General features: G+C 42.4%; 1 long non-coding RNA gene across 1 annotated transcript in view; it reads left to right on the top strand.

Moving 5' to 3' along the window:
- Nucleotides 1-411: 411 nt before the first annotated feature.
- Nucleotides 412-23,084, top strand: part of LOC138439408 (uncharacterized) — a 48,004-nt gene continuing 25,331 nt past the window's right edge. The window contains exon 1 of the long non-coding RNA XR_011256724.1: nucleotides 412-613. This is a non-coding gene — a long non-coding RNA (uncharacterized lncRNA). The remainder of the gene's footprint in view (nucleotides 614-23,084) is intronic.

Genomic DNA, 23,084 nt, shown 5'->3' with positions numbered 1-23,084 from the left:
TGCATCCGAGCCAGCGGTACCTTTTTTTTTTTTTTTTTGCAGTAGTTTCTAGTTTGGGGGTCTCCTTTGGTTAGAGCCTGGCCCATTTTGTGTTTTTTTCTCGTAGATTCCTTCACAGGTGAATAAAGACAATTCACCGTGGAGTCTAGAGTTTGACTTCTGGTTCTTCAGGTTACCCACCGCTCCCAGTCGTGCCGGATAAAGTAAGATGCCCAGCACAAGAGGTGGGGGACCAACTACGCCAGCACTCGGCGCTTTGCGTTGCACATCGTAGCCACTGCGCACGCGCCGCTTCGAGGCCAAGGATGGAGCGGGGGAGTGGGCGGGGCGGTTACCTCCCGGACCAATCGGAAGCGAAGGTCCCCGTCCCCCCCCCGGGCCGGTGGACCGAGCTTGACCCCGGCGGTGGGCGGAGAAGGCGGGGCCAGCTTCGCGGCCGCGGAGGGGGCGGGGCCCGGGGACTGGAGGCGGGGCCTGGGGCTGTCAGTCCCGCGCCCGCCGCTGCCGCCGCGGTTACTTACATGCCGTGGCCGGGTGGCTGCCGGCGCTGCCGACCGCCGTCCGCCGCCTCGGCATCCCGAACCGCCTTCCGCCGTGCCGGGCCGGCGCGCAGGTAAGGCCGGCCGGACTGCCGAGCCATCGCGTCCCCAAGCTCGGCAGCGGTCCGCAGCGCGGGCGCCCCCTCCGGGCTGTGTCAGCTCCGCGGCTCCCTTTGCCTCCCGGGGGCGGTCCCGGGGGGCGGGACGACCGTTCTCCCCATCCCCCTCACACTTCCCGGCGCCGCGCCAGCAGACGGGTCCCCGGGCCGCGCCTCCGCATCCCGGCGTGGGGCTGGTCCCGAGAACCCCCTTCTCAGGTCGATTACACAATCGCTGGGGCTGGGAGCGGGGGTCCCTTCCTGAGCCTCGGCCCCACACCTGTCCCCGCGCCGCTCTCGCAGGCAGAGGGCAGACACCCAGCACGACAGTGGGGACCCGGAAAGTTTCACTTTGTGGTCCGGGTTTGTTGACATCTGAGCGATGCGGGGAGATGGAGGCTGAACGGTGAGGATGCGCCTCTCCAGCAGCTTTGGCTTTGCCCCGGGTGGCCCTGGCCCAGGTTTCCTTTCCAGAAGTCCTGCCGAGAGCCCTACTCTGGGCTGGAGGCTGCTGCAGGGCACACGGGTCTCTCCGCCTTCACGTTAGCTGGCCCTTGGCTTGCAGCATTCTGGGGACAGCTGAGCCTCTAGCTCTTCCGCCTTTCCTAATTGAGCGTTGATAGAACATGTAGGTGAATTTACTTAGCATTTTCCTGACACTTTATATTTGTGAGGCGCTTTGCCATCCCTGATTAGTTAATTAACAAGGTGGGAAAGCAAAATAGATCCTGAAACACATGGCTAATGCCTTTAATTGAGCAACTCTTTTAAGAACCACTGAGAGCTTTAGGCTGTTTGCGGTGAGAGATGCTTTTGGCCGAGGTGCTGCCGTGAGAGCTGTTCAGTGTTTTCTGGTTGCCTGAGAAGGCTTTGGTGATCACGGCAAGGCTTTCTCTGCCTCTCCCTGCTTATACTGTTTATTAAGGGTCGCCAATCTATGGTGGATTATTTGGATCTCTTCACTTAAGCAAAGGAGCAATTAGAAGTGTTGCTGACAAAGCAGTTAAAAAAACAAACAAAAATCCTGAGATTCAAAAAAGTTGGATGGTTGTGTGCTTTACCAGGTTACCTCTTCTGTGCAGAAAACCTTGGCTCTTCCTGATCTCTCCCCATCTTCCTGGTAGGACTGTATCCAACTGGGCTGGTGTTACTGGTTCCTCATTTAGTCCTTAGACCTCTTGCTGCCTGTGGTTTGTAGACCTGCCTAGGGACATCCTCTAAGAGTGGGCTTAATTAGCACTTTTATCTGCCCATTAAGCAATATAGCTTGAAATCTCTTGTAATCAGGCACTGTTGTAGTGTTGAATCTTTAATAATACCTAATTCATTTTAATAGTGTTTCTTTAATAATCTTTCTATTAGTATGCCAGTTCTGCAACACCAGTACTTTTAGTATAGAAGCACCAATTTACTCGAAATATTATCATGGCAAAAACAATTCTCCAACAGATTTGCAGCCTACTTTACTTAGATAATTACTGCTAGAGGCTGTTACGGTTTTTTTCCTTTGGCACGGTAGGTATTACAATGCGTTTGATCTATGAGGTCATTATGAGGTCATTTCTCTTTGTAGAAATGATTTCAGTCTCTGTGTCACTTAAATTTTTGTGGACTAATAGCATGTGAGTTTTCCCCCCATGTTGATTTCTTTTTGAACAAGGAACAAAGTTAACAAGATTTAATTTTGACTTTCCAGACTTAATTTTAAGAAGGATAATATTTACTGTGTTTTGGGGGCTATATTAGAACTATGATGCTGATTTTATTAGCATGGGTAGCAGGCATTGTTTTGGGTGCTTTATAGGTATTAACTTATCTAATTCTCGCAACAACCCTGTAAGGGAGGTACTATCATTACCCCAGTTTCAGACAATGAAATTGAGGCCCAGTTGATTGACTCAGGTCACATACTTAAGTAAATTTTGCAACCTCATGGACTGTAGCCCACCAGGCTCCTCTGTCCATGGAACTCTCCAGGTAAGAATACTAGACTGGGTTGCCATTTCCTTCTCCAGAGGATCTTCCTGACCCAGAAATCGAACTCCCATTCTCCTGCATTGCAGGGGGAGTCTTTACTGTCTGAGCCACCAGGGAAGCCCCACATAAATGACAGCTACATCCTAATGACAGAAGCCTGAGTTCAGGGTCCAGGTACTTAACCACTGCGCTATCCTGCCTCTGTAGGTTATTTTTTTCCCAAGCAATATTTCTACTTGCTTCCTGAACGTGCTCTGCACTGTGTGGAGAAGAGCACTTACAGTGTAATAATGAACACTGGGAAAGGAGTTCTTATTCTGGTCTTAACTCTGTTGCCAACTAATCTGTGATTTTGAAGCGGGTACCTGAGCTCCCTGCCTCCCATTTCCTCATTGGTGGGATAATTGCAACGGAAGCAGATGAACTAACCAGGCTTAACCTCTTGGGGAGCTAGAGAGATGAGTCAATGCATGTAAGAATTAAATCTTTTCCTCCCTAAGGCACAGTATAAGATCAAGTATCAAATGAGTGAGGTGTGTACCTGTGTGTGTATGTGTTATGGAGAAGGAGTGGAGGGCACATGTCATATGCTTGGAAGCAGTCACCATGGGAGTGCAGTCGTTGAGACACTTCATCTTAAAATATTTCAGGACTGTTTTAATTCTGTTACCGCCCAAACCATTCCTTTGTAATTGAAAAAAAAAAAAAAAGACAAGCAGAAAAGAAGTTATCTTATGGAAGTGGGGTACCATGTGCTGGACTACTTCAGGAGCATTCATGGATGATCATTTAGTATCACATTGCAGGAGGCTTGGGGTCAGATGGCAGGACCTGAATGGCAGATCTAGGAGTTCCCAGCATCATGGCAAGTCAGGATTAAAAGGAAACTTTACGGTCCTTGCATCTAACACCCTTTTCCCTTCCTCCCTTCACCACCTATCCAGTGGATGAATCCCCCACGGGTGCACACCTGTTTCACTCAATGCTCATCCTGCTCCTGCTTGGACACCTCCTCGGCCATCCATTTGGTGTGCTTGGAAAATGTGCACCAAAGAAGCTGGGATTGTATCCAGTGATAGGGAGCGAGAAACAGCAGAAGGATTCTGGTCTCTTCTGGCTTGTGCCCTTGAAAGATCATCGTCCATGTGAAACCTGGGTTAGAAGGGAAACTCTCAACCAGGGAGATCAGTTAGGAGGCCTTGGCCAGAATCTAGGATTGAGGGGATCCAGGTTGAGACAGGCAGTGAAGTGGGATTGCAGGAGGAATGGAGCCCAAAAGACAGCATCCCCTGCGCCCAGCACCTGCCTGTCCATAGCATCAGAGAGGAGGAACATGTTAACATCTCCCTGGGGTCAGGGGGCCATTGGGAGTGGAGCTGGGAGAGACAGCTTTGTCCGTAAATCCTCCGAAGCTGAATAATAGACTGATGAGTGTAAGGCCTGTGCGGAACAGAGAGCACAGAGCAGATTTTCTTTCTTCTGAGGAGGGGAGTGTACCACGGGAAACTCCCTCTGTGTAATGAAGAAATAGAATAGTATTTCCTCTTGGGTGTTGTCACCTCGCATGCTGCTTGCTTAGCCTTTGCTTCTTGGCCATGATGGCAATCTATTGATATTTGAAGCTCTACCGGGAGGATGTGTTCCGGGTGCTTTCTTCTGATTTCTTGGGGAAGTCTTCTCTTGGGGCTTCTGTTCTCCAGTGACACCTGTCGACTATGTGCTGGAAGGCCAGCACACCTCACCTCATTAGGAGTTTCCCCTCCCAACACGGATGGTGTGGCACTTCAGAGAGGACTTACTGTGAGATGATGTCTGCATTGGCTTGGAAACAGAATAATCTGGAGGAAACAAATAAGATTTACACAGGAAGCCACAAAGACAGAAGAAATAGTTGCAAGCATTATGAGTTCATTTTTCTCTTGTTCCTTTATGTGTTTCTGACTTGGGATGTGATATTTCTTCTATTTATAAATATATACATTGAAATATGTTATCTAATAGTGTATGTAGAAATAAACTGTATATCTCATTTTTTTTTTTTTTTTTTTGCCTGGACGACGATCTTGGTTTTTCACTATCTTTTAGACCAGTGGTTTTCAACCAGGGGCGATTTTGCCCCCTAAGGAACTCTTTCAATGTCTCGAGACATTTTTGGTTGTGGCAACTGGGGACAGTGTATATGCTACGGGCATCCAGTGGGCAGAGACCGGCGAAGCTGCCGAACAGCCCGCAATGCACAGGCTGGCCCGCCAAACAGGAAACGCTGAGATGCTCATAGGGTTGGGTTGAAAAACTCTACTTTAGATGATGAAAACAATTTCTTATTAGGAGCAAATTGAGGTTAGAAGGAAGAGGAAGAAGAAAGTATAAAGTGTTCCTTGGCTCCTTGAAAGTGATAACAGCACCCTTGCTTCTGACTTGCAGGAGGGAGAAGCAGCTTAACAGACGCTCGTCTGCCACCCAGGAGCTATTTCAATAACTGGATTGCTCAACACGGTAGTTTGGAACAGGAAGTAGAGGCCCTTGGAGTGGGTTGAGGTTGTCAGGGTAATTTGTGGAGGCACAAGGGTTTATAGGCCAAGAAGGGAAGCTGGGTCTTGCCAGAATAATTCTGAAAAGTTCTAGGAGTTTTTCAAAGGTGGTTTGTTGAGGACTGAGTGTATGCCTCGAAGATACTATCTCTGTCCTGGGAGTGCAGGAACCCTGGAGGCTGTTGATCTGAGCACTTTCCAGATTCCTCTGTGTCCAGACACAGAATGGAGAGGGTTGAGCACCTGATTTTGTTTTCAGCTGTAGCTGTGTTCTCCTGAAACCTTTGTTTCAAAACTTTTATAGTATGGAAAAATTGAAACATACCCAAAAATGGAAAAAAAGAGTATAATAAGCTTCTATTTGCCCAATGCCCAGCTTCAACGATTGCCAATTCCTGTCTATCTTGATCTATACTCCACCCATGTTAGACTACCCCGCACCCCCATCTTTTAAATCTAGAAAATAGCTTAAATAATTACTGATGGCCTGCCTATCAGGGGAGGCTTGACAGTGAAGGAGATAAGTGATTTTCCGGTGCTTGGTAGCCTCTGGAGGAAAGCTGATAATGGACGTGGATGATTATAGCAGCCTTGAGGGCCTGAGGAATAGGAATAGGCCCAGGAAGATCTGGGATGGGGGAGGTCAGGTTTCCTTGGTGGGGAAGCACAGCCAATCAGAGACAAAACTCTTTTTAAACCTCATGGAGGGCGAAACCTATTTAGAGTTCCCTGCCAGGAGAAAGGTGTTTCTGATTTCTGTAGTCCAGGGTGCTCTCAGTTCCTGCATTGAACTTCATTTACATGTTTCATTTTAGGATGACCCCTTTCCTGTTTCATGACCCTTTAGGTGTGCGTTGTGTGGCCCTCCAGCTTGCACCTGGCTCCTTTCTGGAAAGTGCACGGCAGGGTGGGCGAGAGAGGCATTCCTCCTGATGGCTTTGGGTCCTCTCCCATAGCAGTCGCTCCCCTGAATTTGATGGTGGATGTTGGACAGTCCTGCTCCAGCCCCCTGGCAGCCCACACCAGATGGAGTCAGCACTGCCCTTTACACCTGGCCTGCAGGGATTTTTTTCTCCTGGTTATGTCTCCTTGAGCTACAGGATTAAATTTTTAGGCCATTGGAGAATTGGCATGCATCTACTTGACTCAGTGTTGTGTTGTAATATGCATACAAAACCTGGCTTCAAAAGTTGAGAGAGTTCTTGAATAATCAGATAATTGATGTCTATGGATTTTAATTAGTGCTGGTTTCTACAAATGTATTCATTCTGGACCAAGTTCACCAGTATTTCCATTAGTGTGAAGACCTGGGCCCTTGCATGACTGTATTTCTTATCTGCATTTTATTTATTAAATGCATCTTTTCCCTCTACTTATCCCACAAAAGATTTAGGTGGTATGAGCTTGTGAACATCCTGTATCACAACTGTAGATTTTCAGCTATCATGCCTTTCTATGGGAAGACTGGCTCCTACTCTATTAATAAAAGTTACCTATTCTGTGCCTCTATTATGTACCAGGTACTGTGCTTATAGTAATATCATTCCTTAGAATGCTTCTAGGTGGGAATTAGTATTCTCAGGTTGCAGATGAGGAACCTGAATTTTAGAGAAGTTAAGGAAAGCTAGAAGGTAGCACTGGGTTTTAACCCAATTTATTTGATTCCAAGGCTGTAATTCTTTCCACTAAGCCATGTCTCTCGTGGGTAAAAGTTGGTGGGCATTTGTATCAGGACTGGCAGAGAAGATAGGGCAGGTGCTGTAAAAGGGGAGCGAGAGTTCTGGTTACTTCAGCTAATGAAATCTTCACACTGAACCCCTTGGGAAACATTGCTCTTGAGTGTGATAAATTACCTGTGTCCTATTTTTGAGCTGACTGTATAAAACAGAATTGCTCACGAGTAGCCCTGGGCCAGATTTGATCAGCAGATGTGTTTTATTTGGTCTGCATGATGTTTTGTTTTTCAAAAATTGGATTAGTTGTCATTTTTAAAGTGGGATATTTCACACTACAGTTTCCAAATTTCCAAATTTCTTGGCTTCTCTTGAACCATCAGAAGATCTGGCAACTCTAGACCCACATTCCTCCTTGGCAGGAGTTAGTTCTAGTAGCTGCACTTCTTTGGATGTAGCAGAGACTCCTGAGTTTGCCATCTTTACCACTGTGCCCTCTTCACTCACTTATATTACTTGCAGGACTCTGAGGACACTTGTTGGAGGCACCCTTGTATCAGTGGAATTCACATACATTCTCTCTGCCATTGTCAGGGATGTGTTAGTGGACGCTTGATCTGCATCTGAGTTAAAGATTGCCAGCATGTTCCCCATTTTTAGAGAGTTTGGAGAAGGTGACTCTACTTGGCATGTGAATAGACATGTCTACCCGCCCCCCACCCCTGCCGCGACCCCTCATCTGTTCCTCAACAGTCGTTAATTGGATTCTGGGTGGGTTCTTGGACTAAGGCAGACCAGTCAGATATTTGGGATTTAGACACTGAGCTGAGGAACCTCAGGTGGGAAAGACTTGTAGACTCAGCGACAAGGATGTTGGAGGTGGCTGATGAGCAGAGAAGCTGGACGGCAAGTAGTGAGAGCCAGCGTGACAGCAAAGACGCGCAGTTTCAGCGCGGCGTGACAGCTGCGCGACAGCTGCGCAGTTTCTGCTCGCACTGCACTTCTTGCAGCTGGGTTCCTTTGTAGCCATAGCGTTCATTCAGTGGCATTTATTGGGTGCTTATTATGGCTCCAGGCACCGTTTACATGCTTGTGATACATCAGTGAACAAAAACAGACAGAGGCCCTGTTCTCATAGAGCTTATATTTTGGTTATAGAAAACAACTCCGAACAAAAAAGCAAGTATAAGAAAAATAAGGTGGCGATAAGTGCCAAGAAGAGAAATAAACTGGGTAAGGAGACGTGGAGTGGATCTGTGGGTAGTGATGTGTGAGAGCAGTTGTTCAAGGAAGACCTCCTGACAAAGTTATATTTGAGCAGAGATGTGAAAGAAGTGAGAAGGAGTGATCCATGAGGGAACTAAGGTTGTAGCAATTTAGCAAGTGCAAAGGTCCTGAGGTGGGTATATGCTTGACCTGTTTGGAGAGCAGCAAGGAGGATATTGTGGCTGGAATGCAACAATAATGGGAGAGGAGAGAAGGGAGAGAGGGGATTAGGGCCTCACAGCTATGTTAAATACTTTGAATTTTAGTCTCGTGAGATAGGAAGCCATTGGAAGATTTTGAGGATAGGTGGCATGATTTGGCTTATGTCTTAAAAAATGTAAATGTTGCTATTTATAGTGACCAAGACATGGAAGCAATCTAAATGTCTGGCGGATGAAACGATAAAGAAGATTTGGTATATAGATATACAATGGAATATTAGTCATAAAAAAGAATGAAATAATGCCATTTGCAGCAACATGGATGGACCTAGAGATTATCATCCTACATGAATGAAGTCAGACAGAGAAAGATGAATACCATATGATATCTCTTGTATGTGGAGTTTAAAAATAATATGCATGAATTTATTTATAAAACATAAACAGACTCATAAACATAGAAAATAAACAGGATTACCAAAGGGAAACAGAGTGAGGGGAGGGATGAATTAGGAGCTTGGGATTAGCAGATGCAAACTGCTGTATAGAAAATAGGTAAGCAAGGGCTGCATACACAGGCAACTCAATTCAATATTGTATAATAAGCTACAATGAAAAAGAATCTGAAATAGGGCATGTATGTATTCTCAGTATAACCGAATCACTCTGATGGATACCTGAAACTAACGCAACATTGTGATCAACTCTACTTCAATTAAAAACTTTAGAAATGTAAATACCTTATGGAAAATAGACTACAAAGCACCTAAGGTATCTTTAGGACAGCTAGTTAGGAGGCTATGCAATAAACCAGATAAAATACAAGGGTGACTTGGACTAGGGTAGAGATGGAGGAGGTCAAAGTGAACAAGTTATGAGTATATCTCAAAGACTGAGTTGACAGGACTCAATGATGTATTTTTTTGTACTGCATATGAGATACAGGAATCAAGATGATTCCGACCTTTGAGGATAAACATTATTTCAGTAGTTAGCATTTTCCCCTCTCTCCCTTGAAAACATTCAAAAATAACAAGAAAGGTGAAAAAGTGATAGTGAAAATCTTGCAATCTCCATTTCCAGCTCAACTAGGAGAGAAATTTAATCTATAGACTTCAAAATGTGTGTAAGGACTGTCCCAAATAGATGAGATCGGGGGAAGCCAGGTGGGAAGAAGTGAAGGGAGGCAGTACAGAGAGAGAGAGAGAGAGGAGCAACAAAGATCAGATCTTAATAAGTACCATAAACATCACATTCTTTAAGGTGAAAAGTGTACCATGATGTGTAAAAGCTATATCCCTTGCTTGCAGTAATTTTTGTGGAAACTGGATGTATAGCTGGTAGAAGCAGTCTCCTGACAGTTTGATTCAAAGAGGAAAAAGAATGATTGTTAAATAATCACATAGGAAAGTAGCCATATCTATTCTGTCTCTATGGTAGCAAGGAGGAAGAGAGCCTTTGGGTTGTGAAAACAGGTAATTTGAAAGGGTATCCTAGTTGTCCTCCTCTCTCCTGCCAAGAGGCTGCTGCTGCTGCTAAGTCGTTTCAGTCGTGTCCGACTCTGTGCGACCCCATAGACAGCAGCCCACCAGGCTCCCCGTCCCTGGGATTCTCCAGGCAAGAACACTGGAGTGGGTTGCCATTTCCTTCTCCAATGCATGAAAGTGAAAAGTGAAAGTGAAGTCACTCAGTCGTGTCTGACCCTCAGCGACCCCATGGACTGCAGCCTACCAGGCTCCTCCATCCATGGGATTTTCCAGGCAAGAGTACTGGAGTGGGGTGCCATTGCCTTCTCCGCCTGCCAAGAGGAACCTCATGCAAATACTGTAGCTGTTAAGGAAAATGAATTCAGTGATCATGAAAAAAGGAAATGGTAGACATTTGTTTCTGATAATGATAGGTAAGTTTATTTGGACTGCGGTTCCCTTTGAAAAAATCTTAAAGTGTTGGAGATATTTTTTAAAATTTAAAATTGAGACAAAAACTCTAAAGAGCTGAGAAGAGAAAAAAGAACTGTCAGGCCAAAATCTGTGATCAGGTGAAATCATAGAGAGAGATGTACAAATCACTAGAGCACTTAAGTAGCTTTTAGCCTGAGAAGATTTGTTGATCTTAATAAGTATGGGCTTTGGTTTTGGCAGCCTTGCTCAAAGTTCAGGGGTTGCTCAAGGTGGATAGTCTCATAGAAGACTGTCTCCAAACAAAGCTGGGACTCTTCAGGGTAGAGGTGAACCAGAAGTAAAACCATGTCTCCCTATCCTAAGTGGCAACAGGAAAGGTACTCAGGTACTGAGAAGAGTGAGAAAAAAAAGAAAGGGTAGGTTGCAGCCACTGGCTGGCCTTTGTACAGACTTTGAGGATGGTTTTATATCACCTTGATTCAGAGAACTTCAAACCATGAATTAGCTTTAAGATACTTCCAGGTTGCTAGTGCTCCCTTCCCCTACCCTCCCCTAACCTGGCAGAAGATGAATCTTCTCTAAAGGAAGTAATCTTTCTAGTTTTCCAGGGCCAGTGAGCAGTAACAGTCAGAAACAAAACATGATGAGTGAACAAAAAGACTCCTACATTTTTTATGTATTGAATTATCAGGGACAAATAAATAACTATGCTTATTATTTCCATAATAATTAAAGCAAACTTATGAATGTCTTCAGAGAATGACTAGCAGTTAAAAGTTACTTAATAGGTTAGAAAAAGACCAAATTGAACTTCTTGAAATAGAAATACAAAACTGAAATCTAAAAACCAAATGGATTACCATTAGACAACGTGTTAGATCAAAGCAAAGAGAGATAGTGAATTGGATGCTATATTATAAGAAGTTACCCAAAATGCTGCATAGTGAGACAAAAAGACAGAAAATATGGAAGAGACGTTAAAAGACATCTAGAGGATAGATCAACTATAATGCAATGCAATTAAAAAAGAGACATGGAGGATAAAGCGAGGAGTTCTAATGTACTCTTAATTGAGGTTCCAAAAGGCAATGGTGAATGGATCAGAAGCAACTATTTGAGGAGATAATGACTGCTGTTTTTCCAGAATTAATAAAACATATCAAGCCAAACGTTCACAAGAAGAGCACTAAAGACAAAGAGAAAATTCTAAAAATATCCAGAGAAAAAGACAACTTGCCTTGAAGACAGTGATTTGCACACTTCCCAACAATGACAGAAAGAAAGCAGTGGAATGTTTTCTGTAATGAAGAAGCTGATAACCTAGGATTCTATGCACAGAGAAACTATCTTTCAAGAAGATGACAATATGAAGACATTTCTATGTAAAGAAAATGTAGTTTACTACCACTTTATGAGTTTGCCTGCCACAAATTTCACTGATTGTTTTTCCTTTAGGCAGAATGAAAGTGATTCCAGTGGTAAAAGATGAGAGATAGTAAAGAGGTAAATATGTAGGTAAACATAAGAAAAATGAAATATAAAATAGAATTTAACATCTTATGCATTAAAACATGGAAAATTGAATATAAGACAACAGTGGCATATAAGTTAAGAAAGCATTCTAAGGCCTTGGTATTTCCTTTAAGGAAAGTAAAGATTAATAATTATTCTTAGACTGACAAGTGAACAATGTATGTTGCATTTTATAGAATAACCAGGGAAAGAATAGAAACAGAGTGTATGATATCCCAGCTAGTTGAGAAAGACTTACCTATAGCTTAAAACTACACGAAGAATGAAAGGGAAAGAATGGTAAAATGCATACTGTCAAACAATAAGCTCAATATCAGGTGAACCAGATATTACGGTTAAAACATCACTAGGGATAAAAAGTTTTTTTTACCAGGAAAAATATCAGTTTGAAATATTAAATATATGCTAATAGCAAAGCACAATATAAGAAGAAAAGGATGACAGAACTATAAGAAGCAATAGAAATATCTGCAATCATAACTAAAACATTTTGAAGAAGAACTAGGTCAGAGGACTTGCTCTGTGGATATCAAGTCTTATTATAAAGCTGTAGTAATATCGAAAGAGTGGAACTGATTCAAAGATAGCTTATCAATTAGCACAAAATAGGGTGCCCAGAAACAAAACTGTGCATTTATGGAATTTTTTGTATTGCAAAGTACACATTACAGGTTAGCGTTGAATTTTCTGATAAATGGTATTTGACCCATGGATGTGCACATGGAAAAACACAATCTGACTATCACATGTTTTTACAATATGTAAAAATAAATTTCAAGGAGATTTTTAAAAATTAAACATGAAAGGCAAAACTATAAACATTTTGATAAACAAGAGAATGCTTCCATAATCTCTGCATGGGAAGGACTTCTTAAATAAGATGCAAAGAGTATTAAATTTAAGAAAGGATTAAGAAAATTGATTAGGTTAAAAGGAATAATTTATTTTAATTAAAACTGTTATGAAAAGAATATAATAATTAATTACAGTACTGGAAAAGAAAGTTTTGAGCTTTATGAGGACAGGCACCATGTGTATATTATTCATCACTATACTCCAGCACCTTGCACGGTATCTAAAACCAAGACCTCAGCACCCAGGGTGCTGTGTACTAAGTTCAGTTCAGTTCAGTCGCTCAGCTGTGTCCGACTCTTTGTGACCCCATGAATCGCAGCACACCAGGCCTCCCTGTCCATCACCAACTCCCGGAGTTCACTCAGACTCACGTCCATCGAGTCAGTGATGCCATCCAGCCATCTCATCCTCTGTCGTCCCCTTCTCCTCCTGCCCCCAATCCCTTCCAGCATCAGAGTCTTTTCCAATGAGTCAACTCTTCTCATGAGGTGGCCAAAGTACTGGAGTTTCAGCTTTAGCATCATTCCTTCCAAAGAACACCCAGGGCTGATCTCCTTCAGAATGGACTGGTTGGATCTCCTTGCAGTCCAAGGGACTCTCAAGAGTCTTCTCCAACACCACAGTTCACTAAGTACCTACAACCATTCCCAAATGAAGAGGTTCACCTGCAGAGCAGAATCCACTTCATAAACCACATGCATTGTTTATTACTTTTCTTCTACTGCTCTTCATTCTTTTGAAAGGGAAGAGGAGAAAAAATTGGGGTGATAGCTTAACCAGCCCATGGTTTAAAAATATTCAGTATAGAAACTGTGTTTAGGGTTGGGCAGATTGCTGAGAAGCTTATATAGAAATATGAAAATGAGGATTTCCTCCTGGATGAATTCATAGTCTAGTTGGGAGACTGACAAATAGGAAAAGGTACTTGACAAATCTGGATCATTAAAAAAATGTTTTTTATGCTATTAAGTGCATAGGAAGATAAAGATAACAATTCCAGATGTGGTAATTGAGAAAGATATCATGGAGAGGGGAGATTTGATCTGTGTATTGACAGAGGGTCAACTTAGGGTTAGGAAGAGAGAAAAGGAGAAGGTATTCTAAGGGAGGGATGAGGATGAAGCATGCTTGTAGGCAAGAAAAACTTAAGGTGCTTTGGGGAAGCAGACCCCTATGACAAGATTGGAAGGAGACAGATTAGCAGTATAGATTCTTCCAGAATAAATATGAGGGAATAGCTGGAAAAAATTTTTTTTGAAGAACCATAGTGATGTTAACTTAAAAGCTTTGCTAGTTATTAAAAGTGTATCCATAGGTAAAGTAAGTAAACCCCTTTGGTGTTAGCAGAGGAATTGTAATTGTGGTGGACATCTGTGGACTCTGCGCCCAGCAGAATTCACTCTTTTCCTGCTCATGGGACTCCAGCTCTGTCATTATGACATGAAACTGAGGATGAGGCCCCATGGGGAAGAGCATAGCAGACATTATTGGCGCCACACTTGGTTTTTCTTTCACTGCTGATATAAATTTGAGTTGGGTTGTCTGTTATTTGGAATTAAAAAGAATGAAAACTGTAACAGGAACAGACAAAAAATCAGGAGAACAGCATGGAGAATTCAGAAACAGGCTCAGAATACACATGAGAATTTCCCCCACTGGATGCTCCTCCGTCCTCTTTGTTATAGATCCTCTCTTCCCGGTTTCTGAAGTTGGAGTATCCCAGAGTGGAATGTTAAAAGTTTTCTCCCTGGGATATCTGCTATCACCACTTTTATTTAATTTTGCATCAGAAGTCCTAGCTATTGCAGCATGGGTGGAGAAAGAAATAAGAGGCATTGGAAAGTAAGAAATAAAACTGTGATTATTAGGAGTAACATGACTGTGTATTTAGAAAAACCAAAGGTAAACTCTTAGAATTTATAAGAAAATTTAGCAGGCTTCTGAATATGAGGTCAATGTATAAAAATCAATTGTACTCTATGTTTTAGTAACAAAAATAGAAAATGAAAATTAAAAAATGATACCGCTTATCCCCTCCCACACATCACATTTATAGGAATAAACGTAATAATAATGTATAAGATCTCTACACTGAATACAAGAAGACATACTGAGAGAAATGAGACTTAAAGAAATGTAGAGATATACCATGTTCATAGAATGGGTGACTCAATATTGTAAAGATGTCAGTTTCCTTCAAATCATTCTGTAAATTACATGCACCATTCAAAATTCCAGTAGACTTTTAAAATGGGCATTGGCAAACTGATTATAAAATTTGTGTGGAAAGGAAAGGGGCCAAAACAAACATGAAGGAAAAGAACAAAATTGAGAGAACTGTCAGATATGTAGACTAATTATAAAGCTATCGTAATTAAGACTGTGATGTATATACCAGAATAGACAAATGGCACAGTGGAACATGGTAGAGGGTTCAGGAAGAAATTCTCATGTGCTCACTGATTTACAACAACGGTGATGCCGAAATGTAGTAGAGAAAGGATATGTTTTCAATAAATTGGTGCTGGTTCAAATTTAATAGCCATGTAGGAAAAATGGAATCTTGGTCCCCTTCTTCAAACCATTCATAGAATTCAATTCCAGATGCATTGTGGATCTAAATATGGTAGTGAGATAATAAGGCTTTTAGAAGAAAAAGTAAAAGAATGTCTGTAACCTTAGAATAGGCAAATACCTCCTGAGTAAGACACCAAAGCACTAACTATAAAGGAAAATGTTGATAAACTAGATTAGAGTGAAATTAAGAACTCATCATCAAAAGACATCATTAAGAGAATGACAAAACAAGCCACAGAGTAGCTGCCGCCGCTGCTACTGCTGCTGCCGCTGCTGCTGCTGCTAAGTCGCTTCAGTCGTGTCCGACTCTGTGCAACCCCATAGATGGCAGCCCACCAGGCTCCCCCGTCCCTGGGATTCTCCAGGCAAGAACTCTTGTGGGTTGCCATTTCCTTCTCCAATGCATGAAAGTGAAAAGTGAAAGTGAAGTCGCTCAGTCGTGTCCAACTCTCAGCGACCCCCTGGAGCCTACCAGGCTCCTCTGGCCATGGGATTTTCCAGTCAAGAGTACTGGAGTGGGTTGCCATTGCCTTCTCCAACAGAGTAGAAGATACTGCAAAGAACTACAAATCAATAAGAGAAAGGCAAGTAATCCAGACTAAATAGAAAAGTGGACAAAAAACTTTACATAGCAGATGTTCAAATGGTCAATAAAAAGTACCCAACATCACTAATTCTCAAGGAAATATAAATTAAAGCTACAATAAGTATATCTTGGTATCCATCAACGTGGCTAAAATTAAAAAGTCAGGCAATTCCAAGTGTTGAAAAGAATGTGGAACAATTGGAATCTCATATATTCTTGGTTCCTTTTCATACTGTTCATGGGGTTCTCGTGGCAACAATACTGGAGTGGTTTGCTATTCCTTTCTCCACTCTAATGGCAGAAAGTGAAGAGGAACTAAAGAGCCTCTTGATGAAGGTGAAAGAGGAGAGTGAAAAGCTGGTTTAAAACTCAACATTCCAAAAAGTAAGGTCATGGCAGCCTGTCCCATCATTTCATGGCAAATAGAAGGCGGAAAAGTGGAAGCAGTGACAGACTTTTTCTTGGGCTCCAAAATCACTGCAGATGGTGACTGCAGCCATGAAATTAAAAGATGTTTGCTCCTTGGAAGGAAAACTATGACAAACCTAGACAGAGTATTAAAAAGCAAAGACGTCGCTTTGCTGACCAAGGTCCATATAATCAAAGCTATGGTTTTTCCAGTAGTCATGTACAGATGTGAGAGTTGGACCATGAGGAAGACCGAGTGCCGAAGAATTGATGCTTTCAAACTGTGGTGCTGGAGAAGACTCTTGAGAAAGCCCTGGACAGCTAGGAGATCAAAGCAGTCAATCCTAAAGGAAATCAACCCTGAATATTCATTGGGAGGACTGATGCTGAAGCTCAAATATTTTGGCCACCTGATGCAATGAGCCAACTCACTGGAAAAGACTCTGATGCTGGGGAAGATTGAAGGTGAATAGCAAAGAGTATGGCAGAGAATGAGATAGTTAGATAGCATCACTGACTCAATGGACATGAATTTGAGCAAGCTCCAGGAGATAGCAAAGGACAGGAAGCCTAGCGTGCTGTAGTCCATGGGGTCACAAAGAGTCAGACACAACTTAGTGACCAAACAACAAGAACATTACTGGTAGGAGTGAAAACTGATACAACTACTTTGCAAAACTTTTGGTAGTATATACTAAGGCTGAACACTGTGCTGCTGGTGCTGCTAAGTCGCTTCAGTTGTGTCCAGCTCTGTGTGACCCCATAGACGGCAGCCCACCAGGCTCCTCCGTCCATGGGATTTTCCAGGCAAGAGTAGTGGAGTGGGGTGCCATTGCCTTCTCTGTGAACACTCTATACCCTACCCTAAATTTCATTCCTAGTTATGTACCCAACAAAAATGTATATATATATATATATATATATATATATATATATATATATATATATATATGTGATTACCAAAAACATGTAAGAATGTTCATAGCATTCATATTATTCACAATAGCTTCAAACTAGAAGCAAGTCATACTGTAGAAAGGGTAAATAAATAGTAGTATATTCATACTCTAGCAGTATGTGTATAAATAAGAATAAGTAATCTAAGCTACATGCAGAAACTCGATGCATCTCGGCAAGTATAATGCTGAGAAAAAGAAGCCAGACACCGAAACAGGCGGAACTAATATCTGGGGTATATAAACCAGGATAGTGGTTACCCAGAGGTGATGATGACTGGAAGGAGAAAGGAGGGATCTTCTGAGGTGTGGATTGTGTTTCGTCTCTTGAACTGGATGGTGTGGTACACGGGGGAGTTTACTTGTGAAAATTCATCAACCTGTACGTTTATGCATTGCACATGTCTCTGTATGTATCGCGTATTGCATTAAAATTTTTACTGAAAGCAACCTGCATCTTTGTTTCATTTCTTAAACTGAAGGAAATTGTAGCTAGATGCAGTATTTAAATATAAAACAAAAGTTACACAATTAAAAATAGATGAACATTTTTACAATCTTAGAACCGTAAATTGGGCTGCATACAATTGAAGTTTTCTTTGTGAAGCAAAATTAAAATTGTAATAATACCAAAAGCAAGTGTCAGCCTGATAAAAGCATTTGTAAAATAATAATATGTGTTGCCATATTAAATATTAAAAGATCGATAATAGCGAGTATTGCTGACATTTGGCTAAAAGGTACTCTCCTATTGGAACTGTCTATTTCTGTAGCATTTTTTGAGGAGTTTGACAACATCCTTTAACATTTAAAATGTGCTTCCTATTTGACCTAACAATTCATTTCTAGGAATTTTATCTTAGGAAATATTTTCATAACTGCATGGAATTATATATATGTATATATATATTTATCCATATGTACACACATACATACATATAAAAATATTCACTAAAGCATTTTTTGTAATAGTTAAACCTGGAAATGTTTTAAATGTCTATCAATGGGCACCAGTTAAATAAGATACATCCCATGTAATAAAACCTATTATGTCTGGTAGAAAAACTGAGGTTGATCTCTATCAACTGAAGAAATCAGATGACTGGGGGAAATTGATTGTGAAATGGAAAGAGTAAGTTGGTGACCATTTGTACAGTATATTCCTGTTTCAATAAACATCTATTTCATTGGAAAAGTCTGGGAAAATCTACACCAAACTATTAACTATGATGATGAGATTTGGGGAAATTTCACTTTCTAAGGTATCTGTTTGAGTTTTTTAATAATGATGAGCATAATATTTCTGTAAGCAGTAAACAATGTAAATAAAAATCACAGAAGAGCAAAATAATTATTTATACAGAATGACCCCATAAAAGTAAAAATATTTAAGTACATGTATTCAAATTGGTAGAAAATGTACTAAAATGTTGTCAACAACAAAAAAAATAAATAAAATGTCATCAACATTGGCTATTTCTTGGGAATGAGATTACTAATTATTTTCATATTTCTTTGTATTTTCCAAATCCCCTACAGTAAGTGTGTGTTGATTTAATAATCAAAAGATACTAATTAGGGCCCTCAAATTCTGTCTGTATTTTACCAGCTTTACAATAATGATCAAACTCCTTGTGAAGGCATTTCTTTTCATCTTTCCTGCCTGTCTTTGCATCTTTATCTGCCACTCATCTTCCACATGCATCCCGCGTTTCATTTTTCTACAGAACACAGATTCTTTCTCTTTGGAAATAATGTAAAGAAAATACAGCATACAGAGAAAAAGCATGGAAGTTCCCTTCCCAATTCCGCTGCCCTCCCAAATGTTTTTCTGTAGCTTCACTCACGTATGTATGTCCATGTACAAATACAGTCTTTTTTAAAGCATACAGGAGATACTTGCCCCCTACTTCTTAACCATGTTCTGTTGCTTGCTGTTCCTTGAACTGTTCCTGCTGTTTCACCCCTGCATGACTAGCCGAAAGCCCCCTTTGCCCTTTCCTCTAGTCGCTGTGCAAACAGCAATTACAACACCTAATTATTTTGATGCTTTCACCAAGGACTTTGAATGGGAGGGTTCAAAAGGGACAAAGCATGAAAGGAAAGCAGACAGAGCCCCAGCCTTGTGGACAGCTGAAGGACGATGGGGAAGGTGGCAGGATACCATTCCAAGCTATTCACCGAGGTTTTTGCTCCTCTGGTTCCTCTTAGTCAAGGCGCATCCCCCTGCCTGGGTGGCTAGGGCATTTCACATTCATTGCCTCAGGGGACAAGTGACATAGTGGAATTTAGAAATCAGTGCCTGACTCTTGCTTTTCCAAAGCCTGGTCCTCTTGGGGGCACCAAAGAACTCAGCACATAGACAACAGATTTCGAAGGATGCCTGATGAGTAAGAGAAGTGCTCCTCAGACATCCCCCCTCCTAGTGGGCTCATTATGCCCTTGGTGAGGGGTGGGGATGGTGGAGAGCAAGGAGTAGAGGACGATGTTTATGGCCCTTGAGGAGGCAGGCTGTGCCCTGTGTCTAGGATGAGTCCTAAAGGACAGTGAGTACCAGATGCTCACAAGCCTGGGAAACCAGAGTACAGTGGAAACCTGTGCCCCTGTGTTTAGGCAAAGTCTGGAGAGGAGGTATGACTCCAGTTCCCATCACCAATATGGCCCTGGAGGATTCAAGTAGAAATGGCTTCAAGTCTTAGGGAGGCAGAGAAGCCCCCAGCACTTCCCAGGGCCCTTGCTTAGCACAGGGGAAAGTGCTCCTAAAGGGGCATGGAAGGCTTGGAGGTTGGCTTAATGGCAGAGAAAGCCCTGTGGTTAGGAGAGAAGGTCTCCCTAGTACCCAGAGAGGACCAGTGATCCCACCCTCTGTAGGCAGATGGGAGTGGGGGATAAGTTGCAGGACCAGGTGCCTCTCTGCCTCTGGCACCTTGGCATGCAGTAAGGAAGGCCATGGAATTTGGACGTTACTCTAGGAAGATGGGGTTGGGCAGAGACTCTGAATTACGTACAATTATCAAATGGAGAATTTCAGAGTATATCAGATTATTAGAGAATAGTAAAGTTGCATTCCTTACACACCTGAGTCTGAGAACAGAGAATCATCTCCATTATAAATAGAAGAGGTTCAGTTTTATTTCTTTGCTTTCGTTTTGGTACTGTTGGGTTTTGATATAACTGGCCATGATCCCAGGGATTTCCTTAAGTATGGCCTGTGGAGGCTGTCTCACTTTTTGTCCTGATTTGCTGATTTTAGTTGGGGGAGCTGCCATGGACCTTCGGAGGCCGACACTGATTTGACAGTCACAGATGTCTTTTCTGTCACATCTGTACACGAGCAAAGCAGGGAAAGATGAAATCAGTGGAACGGGACTTTTTAGGGCAAGAGTATAAAGGAACCCAGCTTGGAACATACTCAAAGTGCTTGCTGAATAATCCAAGAGATGCAAATGAAAACCAACAAGGAATCATTTCTTAACTTACAGAATGTGAAGGACAGTGCTTGTCACGGACTTAACATTAATTCAAAGGTTGGTTGAGTAATGTTCAGGCTTACACTCAGCACTAATTCATAGAATTTAATTTTGGAAACCACCTGGCAACTTCAGCATCGTCAGTGCCCAGAATCTTCACTCAAGTAGATGTCACAAGACAACGAGCTAATGGAAAGAAGACAGACTAGCACCACTGGACACACAGTAGAGGAGATTGTCCCTCACCCCACCCTGCAACTTGTGGGATCTTAGTTCCTCAACCAGGGATTGAACCCATGCCCTTAGCAGGCAGTGAAAGCTTAGAGTCCTAACCACTGGACTTCTAGGGAAATCCCAAGGAAGTTGTTTCTTTGTAGCAGTTCTGGGGACTCTCTGAAGCTCAGGCCGAGGATGTTTCTGCTTGGCTCAGCTCTATCTGTGCTTTGCTGTCCCACTACCATTTCAGACTTTGCTGACCTTTGCCACAAAGTCTAATCTACTCAGCTCTTCTTCCCGTGCCCTTTCTGCCTTCTTCCATATGCTTTGCACACTCTGCTGACTTCTTTGCTTTGTGCTGGGCTTTGCTTTTTCTTCTCCTCCCTGAACTCTTACCCCATTTGCCCCTGGCCCCTCTGTCCCCTGGTCGGTCCCATTCTTTCCCTGTGATGTACTCTTCCTTGCTCAAGAGCAGCTCCATTGTTAATTTTGTGGCTGGCCTTTTTCTCTTCACCTCGCAGACTCTTCCCCCAGCTGGGGAGGAACATGTATCTGCTCTTCAGGAAATGCTGTCCTTTGGTGGAAAAGGACTGGCTTCCTGGCAGTACCAGCATGAAGCTCCTTCTCCCCTGGAAACAAACAAAACCCCTTTATCTGTGGAACTTCCTATTTCCTCCACTGAAAGCTGTGCTTTTCAAACATGGGGCATTAAGCCAGGGGCACATGGAATCGTAGGATAAACTGGGCACATCTTCCTGGCTATCACTTGAAACTTTAAGGGAAAATAGTTTTTGCATTTTTCTTCCTCATAAAAACGATTGCCACATATGAGTTGAAGAATATTCTGGAGGGCAACATAAAATTCCAATGGCATTTAAAGATTAAACTGAAGATACAAAAATTTCTTGCTTGAGTAAGCTGCTTTGGGTTATGTCTTCAAGATTCTTGGGGTGTCTTTCTATTCCTCTGCTGTTAGGAAGCACTTCTGTGAAGAATTTTGAGCAGTGCATAAAGCAGTCCCTGGAAGTAGCAGATTGTTATGGGTTTGACCCAGTGAATCTGGCACCTAGGCCTGATTTACTGACGTTGGGGAAAGTGTTGAAATATTAATAGAGATTTCTTTTCTTCCCACCCCTTAAAGTTTTCCTATGTCCTGCTTATTCTGTTATTAATTTATTGTTTGGGGAGCACTTGGATTGTTGTGGGGCTTCCCTGGTAGCTCAGCTGGTAAATAATCCATCTGCAATGCAGAAGACCCCAATTTGATTCCTGGGTTGGAAAGATCCCCTGGAGAAGGGATAGGCTAACCACTCCAGTATTCTTGGGCTTCCCTGGTAGCTCAGCTGGTAAAGAATCTGCCTGCAACATGGGAAACCTTGGTTTGATCCCTGGGTTGGGAAGATCCCCTGGAGGAGGGAATGGCTACCCACTCCAGTATTCTGGCCTGGAGAATTCCATGGACTGTATAGTACATGGAGTCTCAAAGAGTCGGACATGACTGAGTGACTTTAACTTTGGATTGTTATAGCAGGAATGTAAGGATAAAGAGACAATCAGAGATCCAATTGAGATTTATAAATAAATAAATGTAAATTCTGATTTGTAAGAGTTGGCATTTGAGCATCAAAAGCAAATCTTTGAGGGAATCACGGTGTTATGGTTTAAATTATATCCCTCCAAAATTCATATGTCTTAACCCCTAGTACCTGAGAATATGACCTTATCTGGAAATAGAATATTTATAGAAGTATTCAAGTTAAAATGAGATCTTTAGGATTCGCTCTAACCCAGTAAGCCTGGTGTCTTTATAAAAGGGGAAATTTGGATACAGAGATGCTCATAGAAGGAAGGTGATGTGAAGGAACATAGAGATATGGTCATGTATAGGCCAAAGAGAGAGGCTAAAACACATCTCTTCCTAATTCCTCGGAAGGAACCCCCTCACTGATACCTTAATCTTGAACTTTAGCTTCTGGAACTGTACAGTTAAGTCGCTCAGTCATGTCTCATTCTTTGCGACCCCATGGATTGCAGCACACCAGGCTTCCCTGTCCATCACCAACTCTCTGAGCTTGCTCAAACTCATGTCCATCGAGTCGGTGATGCCATCCAACCATCTCATTCCCTGTCATCCCCTTCTCCTCCTGCCCTCAATCTTTCCCAGCATTAGGGTCTTTCCCAATGAGTCAGTTCTTTACATCAGGTGGCCAAAGTATTGGAACTTCAGCTTCAGCATCAGTCCTTCCAATGAATATTCAGGACTGATTTCTGTTAGGATTGACTGGTTTGATCTTGCAGTCCAAGAGACTCTCAAGAGTCTTCTCCAACACCGCAGTT

Source organism: Ovis canadensis, chromosome 1 (genome assembly GCF_042477335.2).
Source record: "Ovis canadensis isolate MfBH-ARS-UI-01 breed Bighorn chromosome 1, ARS-UI_OviCan_v2, whole genome shotgun sequence".
NCBI lineage: Eukaryota > Metazoa > Chordata > Mammalia > Artiodactyla > Bovidae > Ovis > Ovis canadensis.
This window is presented reverse-complemented; position numbering and strand designations above follow the sequence as displayed.